This window comes from Micropterus dolomieu, linkage group LG15 (genome assembly GCF_021292245.1).
Source record: "Micropterus dolomieu isolate WLL.071019.BEF.003 ecotype Adirondacks linkage group LG15, ASM2129224v1, whole genome shotgun sequence".
NCBI lineage: Eukaryota > Metazoa > Chordata > Actinopteri > Centrarchiformes > Centrarchidae > Micropterus > Micropterus dolomieu.
The window spans coordinates 7,222,013-7,241,497 of NC_060164.1; the positions used below are offsets into that span (position 1 = coordinate 7,222,013).

The 19,485-nt window shown below is 39.9% G+C and overlaps 1 protein-coding gene across 1 annotated transcript in view; it reads left to right on the forward strand.

Annotated features, from left to right (window-relative positions):
- plpp4 (phospholipid phosphatase 4) overlaps positions 1 to 19,485 on the forward strand; it is a 52,251-nt gene that overhangs the window by 491 nt on the left and 32,275 nt on the right. The window lies entirely within an intron of this gene.

The following is a 19,485-nucleotide window of genomic DNA, read 5'->3' on the forward strand; positions in this document are numbered from 1 at the left end:
GAAGCTTCTTTGACCACTTTCCTCCATAAGAAATACACACTGATACAAGGGTAGCCCAACACAGTGATATCTATGACACTTTGCAAGGAGGTGGTGCCTCACAGGCGCAGCCTTCAAAACTAACATAAATATGAATTATTAATTGTCTGTCTAACCTGGAGGTATTACATCTTTTTTGCATCATGATGGTGTCATTTATTGATTTTATGCTTGATATGATCTGAACAAAAGCCCCAGGTCCTGTTATCTGGAATGACTTGAATGAAAAAAAGAAAAAAAAAAGAGTACAAAGTCGGCTCCCCTGATTTGCAGTTTGTATTGCTACCATGCCTGCTTAGCCTGTGTAGATTATCATTAATATCTGTCCTTGGGCTAAGTGGTGTGTGCTTTCACACTCAAAGGATTATAGAGCCAGGAAGCGTCGGCCTGATGCTGCACGTTCAGTGTTTGACATGGGAAAACTCACCTGGAGGAGCATCCAGTTGTAGCCTAACCCTTTGTGTATGGAAGTCTGTGGAATTCACATTTGTGGCTGGTTTGTTTTTGTGTATCAGTGTTTCAGGCCACATAAAAAGCAATTTCACACAATATCGTCATCAGCTAACTGCTGTATTCCCCAGTCACAAAGTCCACAATCACTGAAATTAATTTAGTTTCACTCCCCATATCGCCTCTTCACCACATAGAAAGCAAGCTAAGGCAAATAAACTGTGTTTGTAATGGGGCCCCATTAGTAAAATTGCTCCTCTGTATTGACAGCATTGCTACTAAACTGAGTATAAACTGTTAAATTAATTTGGTTTCACAGCCAGGTTTACGTGACCATGCACAGACATGTAACATCAATTGCAATTGTCCACATGCTTAAATGTGCGTCATCTTTCTACCTGCACTGTATGCTGTGCAGCTTTGAGAGAGTTGTGACATATCAGCATAACTGCATGGGCAGTTGCGATTGCACAGTAATACATTCAACTACTTAGTTAATTGTATTTTCATTTAAAGTTATAAGGATAGCAGACATAAAAAAGTATACTATCGGGCTCATATTCTTAAGATTGACAGCCTTTATTTGTGATATCAAAAGAACAACCTTCAACCATACATTTTGACAGAGGGACTTTTTGGTCTTTTTGCTTTGGTACCAGCAGTAATTGTTGTATTGAGCTAGCTTTGTGCCTGGCAGTCATATTCACCCTTTAGAGCAACAGGTCCCTGTTCTTGTTTCACCTCGAAGCCCGAGATGAAGGCAGGATAATTGGGGTCAACTAGAATCTGTTGTTTTCTTCGCTGGAGGTATAAAGGAGCAAGCTATCACCTTTTGTGTCTGCTACTCAGCGTAGGTGTAGTATAGCGTAGCTTCGTCTTAGGGAAGAAAATGGCAGCCATATCTGTGTATGTTTACCAATAATTTCAGCTGGCATGTATTTCCTTGCGTCATTGCTTTGTTAAAATCTTGCTTCTCCCATTAGAATGTATTTGTGTTGTTTTCTACCTCTGCAGCTCAGTATCACATTTGAGTAGCTGGAATAAAAAAAAACACACAGAAAATCTTTCACATTTACTGTTCTTTCATAATTGTGAACATGCACCAAGAGAGGCTGAAAAAGAATGAATTCATCCTTTAGTTTGTGCTCATGAGCAGATATGAGTGCATCAGAGGGGAGTCTTTAATCAGAGATCACACATGCAAGTTCTTTCATTTCTTTTGTCTTTGATTCTGATTAAAGGACACTGACTCTAACACCAAAATACAACTGCTTGACTGGTCCGCCACACAAACTGTTTTTGTGTTTCTCCGCCACAAAGTAAACCACATCTCTGTACACTCTGGGGACTGTTTCTGTATGAGGGTAACTTTTAAGTCTGAGAGCCCTGAATTTACTGCATTACTCGCATCCAAATATTGTGAAATATGACCAGCCTTTAAGGGAGTATTACTTTTTATTTGCCCTTGCTTGCCAAGCTGCCTGTCTGTTCCAGGCCTCAGGGGGTGCACTGACCTTAGCGACGGGCCAAGTGTGTGACGTTAGGTTGATCCTAGGTGATATCAAACTGCCAATGCTGTGTGGTCATCATAGCTCGGTGGGCGCCCCAGGAGTCGCACATCTCCTGAGAGTAGAACAAAAAGTTCAATCTAAATGGAAATGGATCTTTGACATTTAACAAAGTGGAAAAAACAAAAGCTGAAAACTGAATCAGAAAAAGAAAAAGGTCCTTTCTTTTTTTTGGTTAGATACTTCACATAAAAAGAGAGGATAATGAGATTTGTGCTATTTCACTTTCCTTGTAATCTGGAGCAAATCAAGCAAGAGTTTAGGCAAATACCAAGAAGTAATTTCTTCCTGGAGTGGTTGTGTGGCAGACTTTATGTCCTCAATCAACAAAAGCTCAGAGTTAAAGTTCCTTTCTGTTTGTTCCTCAGCTCACAGTTGGACACTTGACTAAGCAGATATATTCCAGTAAATATCAGAAAACTGGCTCAAAGGAGAAGAGGAGACAGAGCAAGAAGGACACAGAGACAAAAAGAAAGAGACAGAAGTAGAAGATAAGATGGAGGACATGGAGTTCGGAAGGTCTAGATTGTTTTCAGATTTTACAGATTAAAACCTGATGCACAGCAAGTAGAAAGGCACCAAAACCACCATGAGAACTCTATCAGTGCAATCTGAAAGCTTCTTGATGGACTGATTGGCTAGAGAAGAGGCAGTTGTTTTATGGGCTGATATACACAACAACAACATAAATTTGTTTGTGCTATGGGAAACAATTTGGACTGAATCAACTCTTTTATTGCAGAGAATTATTGTGATTGAAAAGGAATTTTGTTTATTATATGAATTTGCATTGAAACATGCCAGAGTGTCCCATATGAGATGAGCTAAATACCCTCTGACATTGGTATGATCTTGGAATATTAAGGATTATAATGTAGTTGTTGTCAAATTAGGCTAACAGCGTGTGCTCTACAACAACACCAGTTATCCCTCAAAACTGTGTTCGGCACTGCATATCAGCCACTCCTCTCAGAGGAAGGCTTAGGAGCAACCCTAGGATACAGCCCAGAGCCTTGGCAAGTCTCAGAAAGCCTTGTGAGATGTTGAGGAAGAGTAGAATGTCAGGCTTTAGACTGTTTAAGAATAAGCGGATTGTTTAGCTTACATGTTAAGGATGGGGGCTCTTACGTTCTGGTTTTGAGGAGAAAATCTCTTTGTAGAGGACTGGTTGCAGTGACTTCAGGGCACGTCGTCTCTGTAGTTGACATAAGTATTTCTAATCCAGGAAAAAGTTTCAGTAATATGTCGTTTGGTTATTGGATTAATGGTGAAAAACTACAATCCTCAAGATTTCAGGTCGGGTTGATTTGGCAACACCCGGGGTTACCATGGTAACAGCAAGTGCAGAAAGCGTCAGAAAGACAACAATTGAGCAACTTGTGCATTTGTTTACAGTGCAATCAAACACACGTATGTTGTTTTAATAAAGATGTCAGCCAAAGATAATTGTAACTGCAATCTGATTTCATGCTGCACACGGCGCAAGTACTTTACCACACAATGGGACATGGTGAACTTTGTTATCTTGCTGAGGAGTTGGAGGTGTGCAGCCTGTCGCCTGCAGCTCTTCATCTAACAGCTCACTGTGGCAGCTCATTCTTGTTGCAAATGCAGAAATGTATGTTCTGTTAATTAGATGCATTTCTGAAAACGGATTGGGGTCAACGCTAACCACAGTGACAAGTACATTTCTTTCTGTGACTGCTTCACAATAAAACCCTGTATTTTGTTAGTTGAATGCTTGTAATATAAAGCAGGATGCTGTGTTTACAGTAACTTAATATAGCCACTTTAAAGCACTATTAAAAGATGTTTAACATTAATTCCTGTAACCTGAAAGGGTTGCTAATACTGCTGATCTTGATCCCCCAAAAAAGGCACTTCACTCTGCAGCTCTAAAGCCTTTAGCTCTATGTTTTGTTTCACTGTCTATATGTTTTAGTCCAAAACGCTCATCCCATGGGCAAAATCTCCAAGCAAACAAGCTCACTGATTTTACGATACCTGTGCACTGTGTAGAGCTGAAGTAAAAGAGTTTCAGATGAAGATAGTTTAACATCTAGCATTTAGAACCAGGCTATTTTTTTATTTTATATTATTATATTATATTATATTATGGGTGTGAATCTTTCAGTATCTAATGAGTCACGATTCGATTCAAAATCAACTCTCGATTCTGTACATAGGGGTGCTAATTTCTGGATCTACTCTAAGCCACTGTGTGCTAAGACAGGCGATGTGGCAAATTTTGGGATGAAAGCAGCTCTGGGTGATGGCCTGTGATGTGTGCCCGGGCATCTGTAGTGTTCCCGAAGTATTTCATTTTCATTTTGCTTTAGGGGGCAATGTTATTGGAGGTATCAACTATTTTGATAATAGTAATTTTTCATGTAAAAACATTTCATGGTTCCAGCTTGACAAAAGTAAGGCCTTTCTTTTTAATAATTTTTGCTTGTAACCCGTGTTGGGCATTTACGCGTTACTGTAATAATATTACTTTTCCCAGTAACTAGTAGTGTAACTAATTACTTTTCTAAAACGGTAATATTATTACTAGTTACTAAGGCAAGTAATGCTGTGTTACTACTAAAGGAAGAGAGGAGAATGAGGGTGAGAGGCGTTCTGTCCACAGCTGTAAGTAGCTACTGCCATTAATGTGTCACAGTCTAAGATGCAAAGAACATTGTCGTATTTTGTAAACTTTGTGTGACCAGCAAAAAAATTTCAACCGCGAAGAATTCTACATCTGATTTATTGAAGCATCTGCAGAAGCAGCACAGCGACGTGAAACTTACAGAAAGAAACTCTGGCAGCTGCTGTTACTGATGCTCGGACTTGTCGGGAGAGAGTAGCGTTAACGTAACGTTTTGTAACTACTGAAGACTGCTCTTAGAAATAGGCTATATGTGCAGAAATACAGCTGTCAAAAAGTCGGGATTTACTTGCTTTATTTTGTTATTTCAGCCGGTGGCGTTAAGAAACGTTAGGCCTAGGCTATATGCTATGTAAAAACCGCACTCCTTGCTGCTGTTATGGTTATGCTTTTAGTTAAAAAGTCGGGAGAGACTGCTTTGTTTGGGGGTGAAGGGAGTGGTAGGGAAAGCAGTGTTTCCCATAATTAGCCTATAATTTGGATAATTATCAACGCGGACCGCCACATATTGATTTTCCAAATTTTTACTAGGCGTATTTAAAATCATTTTTGATTAAGGAGCTGTATTGAGGAGCATATATTCGCGCAGCACCTCCTGGCTTGGCTCGCTCCCTCTTTCTCTCTCTCTCTCTCCCTCTCTCTCGTGAACCCTGCTGCACAAACCTGTCCAATGTTAGAATGACCTAATACATTTTTCTGTGCTGTTACACACTCAGAACACATTATCGCTTTACACAGACTTTTTTGGTTTTCTAACAAGGAAGTTAGCACACCCACAGCCTGTACCTGTGGTTGCTTTATTTTCGACAATTCTGCCTCGGCTAGTACTTGTTGCCTCAGTTAGTTTGGTAAAAGGGTAATTTGGAGTTGGAGACCAGAGTTGTTGTATTGGAGCAATGTTAGGAAACAAGATATCAAAATGTGGGAAAATAGGGGCCAGCTTAAAAAAAACCCAAATGTATCTTTAAGGTTTAGGGTAGGGTTAGGGATAGTCAATCAGAGGTAGAGTTGGGGGTAGGACTAGACGCAAAGCTGGTGTTCGTCAAGAGACAGTTGATGAAAATCTGGTGGGAATAAAAATAATGCTAGCAGGTTGTGGGAAGTGAGTCTCTCCTGGAGTGAGAGACAAGTACCAGCTGGCGAAAATCACAGAAAACTACATTCTGTAAAGGGGAAGCTAAGTAACTTTAATCAGCCATAACATGGCTATTTAAGCTCTAAGTGAAAGTATCATGTTATTATCACACTGTCACAGAAGAGAAATAAAAAGTCCCTGTTCATGCAGTGTTACTTCAGTGTCCTCCTGCAGTCTTCACTGAAGAGTTGTGTGCAACTTCTGACCGATGAACTACCAGCGGAAATATACTGGAGGTTCATATGGTGGGTGGGCCTCGGACACTCTCTTGGGATCCGGGGGCATGCACCGCCGGAAGAACATTTTGTACATTTTAAAGTTAAATGCATTAATTTGGTGCAGTATCTATGAAGAACTTTGTAGGCTTGTAAACAATGTTGTGCTCTAATAAACTATTTGATCATAAACCCATTGTAGAGCTATAAATGGTGATGAAACAGCAACAAAAGTCAACAAATTTTAAAAACCCTAAATCAAAGAATAGAAAATAGAATAAGTAATTTCCCTAACATGTTATTGGTGTTGTTCTGTTTAACTTTTAATGGACACATATAATATGTTTTATACTTTCAGTGAATTTAATCCAATTCATTTTATTTCCATACTGTATAGATACCTTATTTTGAAAACCGGGCCTTGTCACATTTGTATCCTCGCACTAAATTCATTAAGTCCGACCAGAGTCCGACCTAATTTGATAAATAATGTTGCATGTGGTTCTCGTATCGCGTAACATGAAGACTTAATAGCCTCTCTTCAGGTAGGACTCTCATGCTGCAACACTTCTCTTTGTAAAGAGAGAAACTGACAGGATAAAGTCGCTAACCTGCCTGCCGTTTCAGTGAATTTATCATAAAGGCTTTAATATGTCAGCATTCTAAATGTAGGCGTGGCTAGCTTAATCACCTTCTCACAAACGAGTGACAGAAACAGGCCGTTAACGTTACCGTAGTTACCTCAGAATAAAAGTGGTTGTCTCGAGTCGAATGCCAAAGTGTGCGAGCTTACATTAGCGCAGAGCAGCGGCGCAAAACACAACTTCAGAGGTCTGAAATGTAATTATGAGATGTGTAAAAAATATTTTCGGTTCATTTTGAAACTATGGCGGAGCAAATTAGACTATGGCAGGCCGCCATGGTCTCATTAATTAATGGGAAACACTGGGTCACGTTACATGCTGTCAACAGTGTGCGGAGTCGATGCAAAACGTAGTGGATTGACTTATCTGTTGTAGTGATGAGAGTTTGCAGTGTATTAGGCCTATTTCCGCCATTGGTGGCTGACCTCATTTATTTTATTAGCCAATGTAGTTTTTTTTATTCGTGAGTGGTGGGTGCTAATTTTGGACCCTGTCGAGGAACTAACGTTAGCAGCGACTGACAAGAGAGTAGCCAGCCACACTGCTTGCTTCAAATGAGTTACACCGAAGCCTGAAAGGACGCATGGCAAGTCAACATTGCCAGCAGTAAGGAGAAAATGGAAACCATACTATACTTGTGAATCCATTCAGAATTTTAAAAGATCAGAATCGCAATTCTTACATGAATCCATTTCTGCCTTCACCCCTATATATTATATCTGGTGCTGAGATAAAATGACTCCAATGGGATACCTGTGTTGCTCTGTTTATGACAAAACACTGAGGCCCATATATACACCCATTGTCATTTTGAGTTTGTTTTGGAATCTTTCTGGTATACTGTGGTCAGAAATCACTTTTCAAAAATATGACACATCTCTAGCTGGAGTAATCTGCTGTTCGTTTACTTTCCACTGCCTGCATGATTATTACAATGTCTTCTCTTGCTGCGTTTCTGAATTTTGGCAGCCAACATCTGAGGCACAGAATCACAGGTCATCCAATCTGTAACCCTAATTATCTTGGCGATGAAGGAAAAACTGAGATTGCAGGCTTGACAACTGGCTGTAGCTGGAGGGACATGGAAACACTTTCCGACTGGATGCTGTCGCATCCAATTGACCAGAGACAGACAGGAACCAACGGCCCGAGTGTGACCTCTAGGAAAGTAAATTTTTTGATCTTTGTCTGCAATAGCACAGAGAGGACACCCATTGTTGTACTTGATCATGTAAAATCAACCTGATTAATTACTCGGTTCTTAAAAGGGTGAAAAGTGGCAGTCTATTCAGGGACATCCAGTTAAACCTAACAAAAGAAAGATAATTCGACAAGTACAGGCGAAAGCATAATTGCAAATACAAAGATGAGAAACAGTGCCAGAGGCATGAGGTTTTTAAAAGGATTTGTATGTTGTATGCCAAATTTGATTAGTGACCATGGTGAAAGAATAATCTGCAAGGTCTATTAAATAAAGGTGGAATAATGAAGGATAGATTGATGGAAAGTGGGTCTAGGCAGACAGAAGAAGATTTTTGTAAAGAAAGGATGGACAGAATGGAGCTTTGTGTTTAGCAGAAGGACAGAAGAGGCGACACAGAAAAGGGAGAAAAGTGTGGAGCAGCCAACTTCGCAGGTGCTGTGGCAGAAATAACTGTGAATCCAATGAGAGCAGAGGCATCTGACTATCACAGTAAGCCCAGGGATTCCCTGACAGCTCAGTCTATCACCGCTCTAAGCTACTCTGGCATTTCATTCTCCACAATCGTTTGATCAGCTCATTATGCTCGCTGTCCCTGCTGTCATCTATCCAATCCCATCTCTTTATCCCTCCGTGGGCATCAGATCCCTCAGTTACTCTCTGTGTGTTCTTTTCACCATTTCTTCTTAAGGAATATGCCAAGATTTTTAGGAGATTGCTCTGTGGGTGAACCTATCTGTTAGATGATGAAAATTTACTGTAGGTACAGATAAGATTGGATAGGAGAAGCAGAAAGTGAAATCTGACCAACTATTGGATGGAGAAGGCATAACATTTCGTAAAGACATTTGTGGTTCCCAGACGATGAATCCCACTGACTTTTCCTCTAGCTTCACCATGAGGTTTACATTTGTGCTAGTGACATTCATGTCCCCGTAGTAATATCAGATTTTTGAGTAATGAGTTATAAACTGGTACCTTGTATTTTTTAACATTAAGCAAAAATAATAACCATTATTCAGTTAACTTTATAGAAACACCTCAGTTTCAGTCCATTAACAAATTTTTTCTTTTGTCACCTTTCTGTAAGGTTGAAACCACTGAGTTCTTATAAATTTCTTAAAAAATGTCTCTTTTTTTTTTTAGCTGGGCTAAAATCACTGATCTATTTTCAACTAGCTAATGTTAGCATGCCATCATGCTAAACTCAAATGCTGAACATGGTAAACATTCTTTTTGGTAATCATCAGCATGTTAGCTTGCTGACATTAGCATTTAGCTCAAAGCACGTCCAACCTCATTGTAGACTCTTGAGTTTAGTTGCAGCGACACTCATTTGCTAGTTTATTAGGTACACCTAGCTAAAACGAATGCACTCCAACAGATCATCCCAGCAATAAATCCTATAGTCATGAATGTTATAAAGTTTGGCAAAATAATTTTAACACAAGATCCATTTAATAGCTTTGTCTGGAGCTTTCTACTGCATATCACATCTATTACTTTTGTTCTTTTTTGTCCACCCCTGTATCATTAAAGATATACTACATACAGTATTAGACATAGCTTTCAATATAACAAAATAGGCCTACAACTCAACAACTTCACAGCATCTATAATTACTATAAAGTTGAATCAGCACCGCTAAAAATGTTTCAACAGAAACTGAACTTTAAAACTCCTAGATGTACATAATAAACTGGCAGTTAAGTGTATAGAAGCATGGAAAACAACTCTTTTTGCCGGTAGACAGCTGCTCTCTTGTTTCTATTTGTTGAAGACAGATTCAGGTCAATGTGAAATTAATCAAAGCAGACATTATTGCATAATTTTGCCATGACTTCATTTCATCATATCTGAAAAAGATGTAAGAGCTTTGTCTTTTGTTACATCCAGCCTGCACTTGAGTTTTGGGAGAAATCATCAAAAGTTTTCTCCACTTAATGGTGTAGTCATCAGTGACATTTAAAAATAAAAAAAAACATGTAGGATTAATAATATATTTTGGTACAGTCGCAGACTTGATCCCAAATCTGACTTAATTCTTAGCACTCCCCTATAGCTCTTATTACAAAGGGAAATCAAGAAAATTATGCTACCATGTTTAAAGGGGACATTTAATCAAAAATCCTGCAATTAAGACTCACTGTAGGGATTGTGCTTATACTGGTGGGCATTTCCGAAATAGCATTTCAGCTGGAAATTTATTAATCTGCTACTATAATACAATTAAGTTTGATAATGCTGATCCTTGGGAAGAAGTTCTAACTGCAACATTGTATTCTGTTAAAAGTGTATCCATCTAAAAGTGTATCTGTTTATTATTTTACCCCCTAAACAAATATGTACTTGATGTTGAAAATGAAAATCATATCAGATCATAACTACCAGTACATAAACTTAATTATACTTTAACCTTACATGTTTTAGATGTTTCAGACAAGTCTGAAATGAAACCGTAAGGTGATAAGAGAATGATGAGATTTGTTTAAAAATCTGTACTCAAAGCTCAGTTAATTTGATAGAAACATGCACACAAGTATGAAATAAAGTTTGCAGCCAATAAGAATGTGTAGATAACACTTTAACAACTCCAAGCCAAGGAGATGCAAATGATGTTAATAGATGCAACACTATTAATAGTATATATTTCCCAATTAGTATAGTAGATGATGAAATATGAACTAAGAGTGGTACTCAGTAGGTGGAGATTGAGCTGAAGCGGAATTCTGTAGACCACGGAGGTGTGGACGTAGTGTGGAAGTGACAGTTCCTGTGGGAGCAAAGAGAAAGGTCCCTGCAGTGCTTTACACTTCCTCCCATCATATTTCTATTCTTGTTCCTTCTCTGGCTCTCTCACCTTCTCTCTCTTTCACTTCGCAACTCCATTTCCCCCTTTCTCAGGTATGTTCTTAGATCTGCTCCATTACTGTCATTTCCAGCTTCATACTCTTATCTGTACAAAGACAGATGAGGGGCTGAGGAGACGAAAGAGCCTTCCGCCCACAGACGCTCACACATGCAGCAGTCTCCTGGCCCAAATCTCAAAATATATAGCAAGCAAGGCCCTCTCCTCTGGAGAAGGCTTCATCGCGTCTGTGTGTGTTGTGTGTCCCTCAGGCCCCTGGGTTTTGCTGTCAGGCCAGATTCTTTCCTTGATTTCTCCACCATGGTATCCTTTAGACAATGCACTGCAGAGTGACGTCTCACTTTTTGCCACAGCAAGGTGACTCACATACAGCATATACAGAATGTCATAGTCAAAGAGAGGATAGAGGTAGAGGCAAGTCTCTGACAACTTTTAGAACTTTAAGGAAAACAACCATTGTGTTACCAAAACAGAAATAATATTGGAATTTTGTGACCATCATTGAATTTATTGCAACTTTTCAAGTTTGCTACAGCTGGGAACAGACATGGGTATTACTGAAAAAAGACCAGACCCTCCACATGTAACAACTCATTATATTTCAACCCATACCCACACACACAGAGTTTTAGTCTTGACAGCCGGAAGAAGCACATATTGAACAGAGGACGTCACAATGACGAGACACAAATTAAAAAAACAAATTTGGATGACTATAACATACTCAGAACATTGAAGATGCATAGTTTATAAGAGTGAAGTGAACTTCTGATGACTTGTGGCTCTCCACTGAAATGTGATGAACTGGATTGGTATTTTAACAGTCTCTCTTATTATTATTTTCCCAAACCTATCCCAGTGGGGTCAATGGTCTAAATTTCAGTTGTAACAATTTATCAAAAAGTAATCATAATGGAGCTCATATCGACTGGATAAGAAGGTTTGCAATTACCTTAAAACTTGAAGAGTTAATCATTAAACACCACACACTTCTTGATTTTATCTTCCAACTGTCGAAAGACACCCTGATGCCCAGACAGAGTTGGTCTCAAGTATTTTCAAAGGTGTTTTCACATAAATTAATGAGGCTAATTAGACCTTGTGAAGACTGTCCCAGACTCCAGTTGGTTGAATATAATGTAGGGGTGTGGAAAATAATTCTTATATGCATTGCGATGCGGACTTGGATGATTCTGAATCGATTCACAAATGTCAATAATTGATTATCTAGAGGTTAATTCATTCATGTATTTTGGCTGCTAGGTTTGATTGTTAATTATCCATATAGAGTACACCAATTAACGAAATGCAATTTCTTAAGGTCCCCTAATTACAGCATACAGTAGCTGGAGAATAGTCTTTTTTCTGATTTCCATGTGGATTTATGGTAGCGTAAGTCACACTGAAGAGCCAATAAAAATGGGGGCACCTGAACTGGCGGCGTGGCTTCACCCAGCCCTTCCCTAAAATAGGTAAATCAGACAGAATAAAAGAAAACAGATTCCAACTTGGATTAATCCATGTCAAATGCATGCGTAGTGGCAATATTTGCATTATCCACAGGTATTGTATTGGCACATGCGGATTGTGAAAACTGAATTTTTTTAAATTTCCTTGCAGGAAAACTCTATCAAGTCTTCTATAACAACATCACCCTCCTCGGGAAAATTAGAAACAAATGGTGATTTTATATCCACCTACCACTCATCCCAGAGAAGAGTGGTAGGCAGAAAACAAAACAATAACCACAAAGGGAAATCTAATAAATTCAAGCTATAGCCATGAAACTTAAACAGCCCGAGGCAAGGAAGTGGGAAAGTAATACTTTACACTTTACTCTGAAAGAACACTTTACAGATGTACACTATATACTATATATTCAGATCAGAAGATGTGATTATAGATCAATATAGCATCACTATGTGTATTTGCGTATTAGGTCATGACAAGAAAAATAGTATTTGTGTATCGAAATCTCTGCAGTAAATATCTGTGTGTGTGTGTGTGTGTGTGTCAATTGTGTGTGTGAGTGTGTGTGTGTGTGTGTCTGCCAGCATACAAGTGTGTTTATGTCTGTGAGTAACTAGTAGTGCACCTTAGCTTTTGATGCTGCTAATGATCAACTTTAACTCTCTGTGGGTGTTGTTTAGGGGTGTGTATGTTCAGCCTTCCTTTGACTGAACTAAGAGCACAAGGCTGAATATTCTCTCCTGTCTGTCAACTTTGACATTTGCTAGGACGGACAGTTAACATGACAACGCTGATAAATTTCAGCCTTGCGTCCCAGTCCACATCACAGCCAAAGTCCAAGTCATATACCTTCTGCTGAAATTTGAAACACTAGGGTTTGCTTTGAGCCGAGCACAGATTCCTTAACCTCTGCCATGACCATGTCAATTACTCTGACTGCAGAATTCATTTTCTATGCCTGATCAGGCAAGTTTTTATTTTTGACAATCATCTGTTTCAAAGCAAGGGAATGTGGTAAAACTCAGATTTGACCCTTGTAGATTAAATCATTTCAAGCTTAACTTATAAATCCATAAAGTCATGTGTATTCACCCTTGAGTGAGTGTGGTTTCCTAAAGGTTGCAGGATAATTAGAAAGCACTGGGGTGTGTTTAGCTTATTCCTGAATGTAGGCTCACCAGGGCTAACATTAGCAAGCCAACTAAGAAGACACAATATGTATGTAGAGGGGGGTAAATGTATTTATAGGAAATTTTCCACTTAACTTTCTAAAAGTTGTGTAATGTAAATACATGTGTTCTTTGTTGTTTTGTTTTGAGAGTAACATTTGTTCAATTAAAAGTAAGTGTGAAGTAGATTGTAAGTGGATTTCCACAGTCGTACATGTGGTGGCAGACTTTGGTCACAAGGCGGCAGCATTGAGTAGTATTGTTGTTGTTTTGCCAAGTGCATCATGGTCTTTTCTTCCTGTTTAACGTGCGAAAGACGTTCGAGGGATTGGTGCTGAGACTTCGTTGTGTAAAATAGTAGGCACTACTGGAACTGTGTGCTGGGATTTTGGGCGCCAATTGTCAACCATTGTATACTAAATTTCATGGTAATGCTAGCGTGCATTAAGTCACACCGTGATATTGTACTTTGTTACTCGAGAAATGTTACAGGTTTTACATTAATTGTTAACTCTGAAGGTAATAGACATTGAAAGTGCGTTGAATTGTGCGATCTCCGGTAACTAGTAAGTGAAGTGTAAGTGTCATTTACAGTTGCACATTTTATATACCGATATTGATGTAAGTTGGTTTATGGTTGTTAACATGATTTGTTTTATGTTTTCTGTCAATAGTCACAGCCCATTGCCGTATTTTCTACCATATTTTTACTGTACTTTCCTGTATTTTATTTAATTTTGCCTCTCCTTTCTCCTAACATTGTTACAAAATTCAGCATTTGAGCTGGTTACGTGAAAGACTCCGTAGCATACCACTCTATGAAAATGACCTGCACATGTGGTCAAAAATAAACCTGGAGCTACAAGAACCCCTGAAATAATTGTGTCCTGTGTGGCATCTAATTCCACGGGCTACATGTAAATAGACATTTTTCATGTGTACAGAACAAGCTCTTCCTTTTAGCTACGTCAGTTTCAGGGTCCTGGTATTGTTTGCACTGTCATGAACTGAATGTACGCTTGACACTTAAGAAGAACAAAGCCATCGTAATGTTAACACAGGTTTTTCTACTGTGACAAGTCAAAATGTCTGCTGTGAAAAAAGGCTTACAAGACAACTTTGTAATTACCAAGAAGCACATTTCTCTATATCAGAAGTTTAATTTCTCCTGGATGAAGCTAAATATCCCATACCAGAATGTCCATTGAACTGTAAAACAGCAAGATTACCAACTTGTTGAAGAAAGTGAGCATTACTTATTAGTTACTGTCATTAGTCAATTTCACATTGTAATCCCTTAGTCATTACTGAAAAAGTAAATTAGACTGGAAGCTATAAGCCTAGCTTAGCAAGACTGTATTTGGGAGAAACATAGTCTGGTTAGGAAATATGCCCGACACCTCTAAAGTGATACTGGTAGTCACTAGGCTGACTGAATCTCAACTGAATCAGATTAAATTTTTTGTGAAGAAAAGGCATAATGAGTACTTGGTTGCTGTTTGTAAACATGCAATTCAAAGTTGGCCCAGGCTCAACAAGTGAGAGAGAAAGAGCAGTGCTGGTCAAGCTAGCTAGAAAGTGAATGTAAAGAGGGAGCAGCGTTAGCGAGAACAAAGCAGTGAATTAGACAAATAAAACCACTGGAATCAAATTTTATAAAATAGTAGGCTATAATACTAATAATATTAGTGTCGCCTAATCTTTATCTGCAACTGTGCATAAATACCAAGTTTAAACAGATGAATAGACGTGCGAGAATGAGAAGCTGCGCAGCATTCAAATGTTCAACATTATGAATTAAGCTTTGAAGCTTACAGAAGCGTACAGGGTAGGCACATTGTATCTTGTTTAATCTGTACATTCAGAAATGTAAAAAACACTATTTTGTTAATATTCCTTCTTGTCTTTAAAGTGAAGTTCCCAGGCAACCAGCACTATAACAGTTAAAAGATGTACATTGTGGATGAATAAACTTTTGTTTGTTATAAAAAAGAATAGCCCAGTTACAGCATGAATCTCCCCTGAAGTGGTATCACATTTATGTTTGTGTATGAATAAAACAAATGAACAGTGTAAATAGTATCAGTCTTCTTATCTGACTCTGCAAACAAGAATATTTAATATGTAGTGTTTAACTTTTTCTTTAAACACAGTAACTGTTGTTTAATGTTGTATTGTCAAAAGGCATAGTTGGTTAAAAAATAGGAAATCAATGACTGAAGTTCATATAGATGAGAAAGAAAGTCTACAACATTTCATTAAAGAAAAATTTCTCCATTACGCACTACGGATTACGCTCCGTAGTGCTTTTTGTGTTTTTGTTCCTAAACTCTATTTTCTGCTGTCCCTCTCTGAAAACATTTACCAGAGAAGAGCTCTTAAACATTGGACATTCAGCTGCTCTTACTATTCCACCGCTCTTTATTGAACTTGGAACTTTTCCGGAGTTATTAGTTGGAGGAGCAGCCGCTTTGTTGGGATCCACCGGTGACGCCGAAGGGGTAAGCGTGCTGGCGCACTGGTTAAACTGAGACAGCGGGGTTTTCGCACTGCGCTTCCTTCGATCCACCTGGTGAATGTCCGTTCTCTGGCCAACAAAATGAACAAACTGCTGGCTCTCAGCAGAACTAACTGGTGCTATTGCAGATCTGCCACCCTCTGTTTTACCGAATCCTGGCTCACTCCGTACATTTCAGACAGCGCACTTCACCTACCGGGATTTAATCTCTTCCGGGCGGATCGCGTAACAGAGCTCACGGGAAAGACAAGGGGAGGCGGACTCTGTCTCTACATAAACGAAGGTTGGTGTACAGATGTCACAGTGTTGAAGAAATCATGCAGCCCTCACTTAGAGACATTATTTATAAACTGTAAACCTTTTTATTCACCGCAGGATTTTTCCTCATTTGTTCTGGTTGCTGTTTACATTCCACCTGAGGCTTGTGTTAGTGAGGCGTTACTACACCTGGCCAACCAGATAACTAACCTGGAGAAAAAACATCCAGACTCCCTGCTCATTGTTCTTGGGGACTTCAACAAAGCAAAGCTCAGCCATGAACTTCCAAAGTACAGACAGCATATTAAGTGTCCCACACACTGGACCACTGCTGCACAACATTATAGGACGCCTATCACTCTGTTCCCCGTGCAGCCGTGGGACTCTCTGATCACTGTCTGGTTCATCTTATCCGGACATACAGGCAGAAACTGAAATCTGCTAAACCTGTTGACAGTGAAACTCAGACAGCTTCGTCAGACCAAAGAGGAGGCCTTCAGAAGCGGGGACTCTCTAACCCCTCACCTGCACTCATGATCTGTGAAGAGGATGTGCGGCAGCTCTTCCAAAGGCAGAAGATCAGGAACGCCTCTGGCCCCAATGGTGTGTCGCCATCCTGCCTGAAGATCTGCGCAGACCAGCTGGCCCCCATCTTCACTGAGATCTTAGATCACTAGAGCTGTGTGAAGTTCCCTACAGCTTCAAACGCTCCAGTCTCCAGTTTACAATCATCCCGGTCCCCCACATAATACTTATTTATTCCAGCATCCTTTGCACTATGCTCCATCGCAATGTGTACATGCATGTATGTATGTGTATGTGTACATGTATATCACATCCTCCTCCGACATGTGCATAATAATAATAATAATAATCAATGAATATAAGTCATGGACCTGTGGAGCATTTGCAAAGCCTGCTGGAAAATCATCTGTGCGCAGCAGCGTGGCTCCTTTCTTTCCTGCTGTAGGTCTGAAACAACCCCCCCCCCCCACCAACACCACCACCATGCTTCCTCTCAATCCCTCCATGTCCCTTTGGCCATGTCCTGCCAGCTTCAGACCACTGCATTTCCTAATACCCGTCTAAAATACGGGGCTCTGACCTTTCTCAAAGTGTCCCAGGGGGTTTTAATCATATACAGGCACCTGTAGTCTGACCAAGCCAGCCCTCATTTTGCTTCTCATTATATTGTGGCTTCTTCAGTGGACCTTCTTGAATTAGCCAGGGTGAATGGGTAATTAACATCAAGAGAATGACCCTGCATTTGCCATTGTATCCCCACCAGGGTTTTGCGTGACAAGCAAAGGATAGTGTTTTCTTTTTTTGTCTCCTCTTTAGCCAACTTCAGAAGGGATATCTCCAGGGAAGCCAGAGCTAGCTGAGTGTCACTCAGCATCCATCCCGCTCCCCTCCTCTCTCCCCTGCCTGTGACAGGACCGGTGCTGTGCATTCCTGACACGTTCGGTCAAGGCCCTGACTGTAACCACTAACGCAAACGGAGACAGAGAGAAGAGATGTGACATTTATTGCACTCGCAGAAGTCTGCTTTGCATAGCAGAGTATTGTATAATAAGCCTCTAGGAAAGTACAGAACGCCTGTTCACATCCCAAGTAATTATGTTGATTAAATATGATTATATTAGCTATTCAGTTTGCTGAATGGGAAATTCAGATGATGATATTAATATTATGAGTGTAGTTTTCTGCATAGCAGGTATATGACCTCATTTATTAGCTAACAATATAATATACCCATCTATTTCCATTCTATTTAAACTCATAGCTGTGACTATGATGTTGGAAAAGGGGAAAGAATTGATATGCTTCTCCTCATAGCCACAATACGGCCTCAGCCCAAAGGCCCAGTTTCCAGGCCTCAGTTCTGTATCCAAACTTCAGCCTTTAAACCCATTGCCATAGCCAGCCGCACAACTTCGCCTTCAGGCATAATACCGTCTGTTTCCACAAATTCCCCAGAAGTCTGGCCCCCTTTCACCCAAGAAATGTAGCCTAAAATGTCAGGATTTTAGGTTTCTGGAATCCATTGGGCTTAATAGCCTGATTGGAACTTCCATTCCTAAAAAGCACAGCTCCCCCCGGCCACTGTGCTTTATCAACACCACACACAAGCACACATTCATTTTCAAGGCAGCTCTGGTCTACAGGTCCAATAATGAATCACATAAAACGACATGATTAAATCAAGGATGTATCCTCGGTCTGTCAGTCGGTTTGCCTCTTTCCCCACTGTGACCCACCCCTAATCAAATTGCAGCAGCAGCAGCGCTTTATTAAATCACAGATACCCAGTTGTCTTTATTTAAATCCAGCCATGCCAGATTTGATTTTGCTGTAATAGCAAACGTGGGATTTTCTTTTTCCTGTGTGGAGTACAAAATGGAAAGTTAAGCAAAATCTGTGCTGTCCTTTTCCCTTCCAGCAGTGTTCAGTGTGTAAGCCGTGGATTTGTGAAAAACCGAGGCTCACCTGCTGTGACTCTCATCCACCAATCATTACGAATGTCTCCTTTGTTAGTTAAAACAGTGTGACAGCACATTTCATAGATGCCCATCTCTAGAAAGGTTGATGTGAACTGATGCATTATGAAAATATATTAATTTAGTGTTTGTCTAATAGACTTTGTTTTTGACCTACTTACCAGGTGATTAGGCATACACAATAACATAAACCAATACTGTAACCTAACAGTTAATATTGACTCTGTGATGTTGACAATGATTTTTGTTGACCCTGTAAGATTTGCCTAATAAAAAAGTGTATTGAAAGGAATAATTCCAATATTTTTGGGAATATGCTCGTTCACTTTCTTGCTGGGAGTTAGCTAAGACGATTGATGCCACTTACATTTCTGTACAGTAAATATGAAGCTACAGCCAGCAGCTGGTTAGCATAGCTTAGCACGCATGTAGATTATATAGTACTTATACTGTAGGTTGAACAAACATTGTTAATTAGTGAGCTTTAAGCCTCATGCAGACTACACGACTTGCAGCATCAGCCGATGGCCGTGCTTTTCAGACTACTTGCCGACATGTGACGGGAGTCTGAAGTCTCTGTGGCGTTCACACTACGTGACTGATCAGTGACAGGGGATCACTCACTATGTGAGCTGACAATGACTACGCTGGTCTCCAAACCACGTTTTGTCAAGAAAACACGACACACAACATAAAGATAGCAATTATAAAGACAAACTAGAACTGCAAGCAGTTATAAGCGGGGTCCATGCCTCCTCGCACAAGCCACCCCCCCTGGCCCCGCGGAGGGCGCGC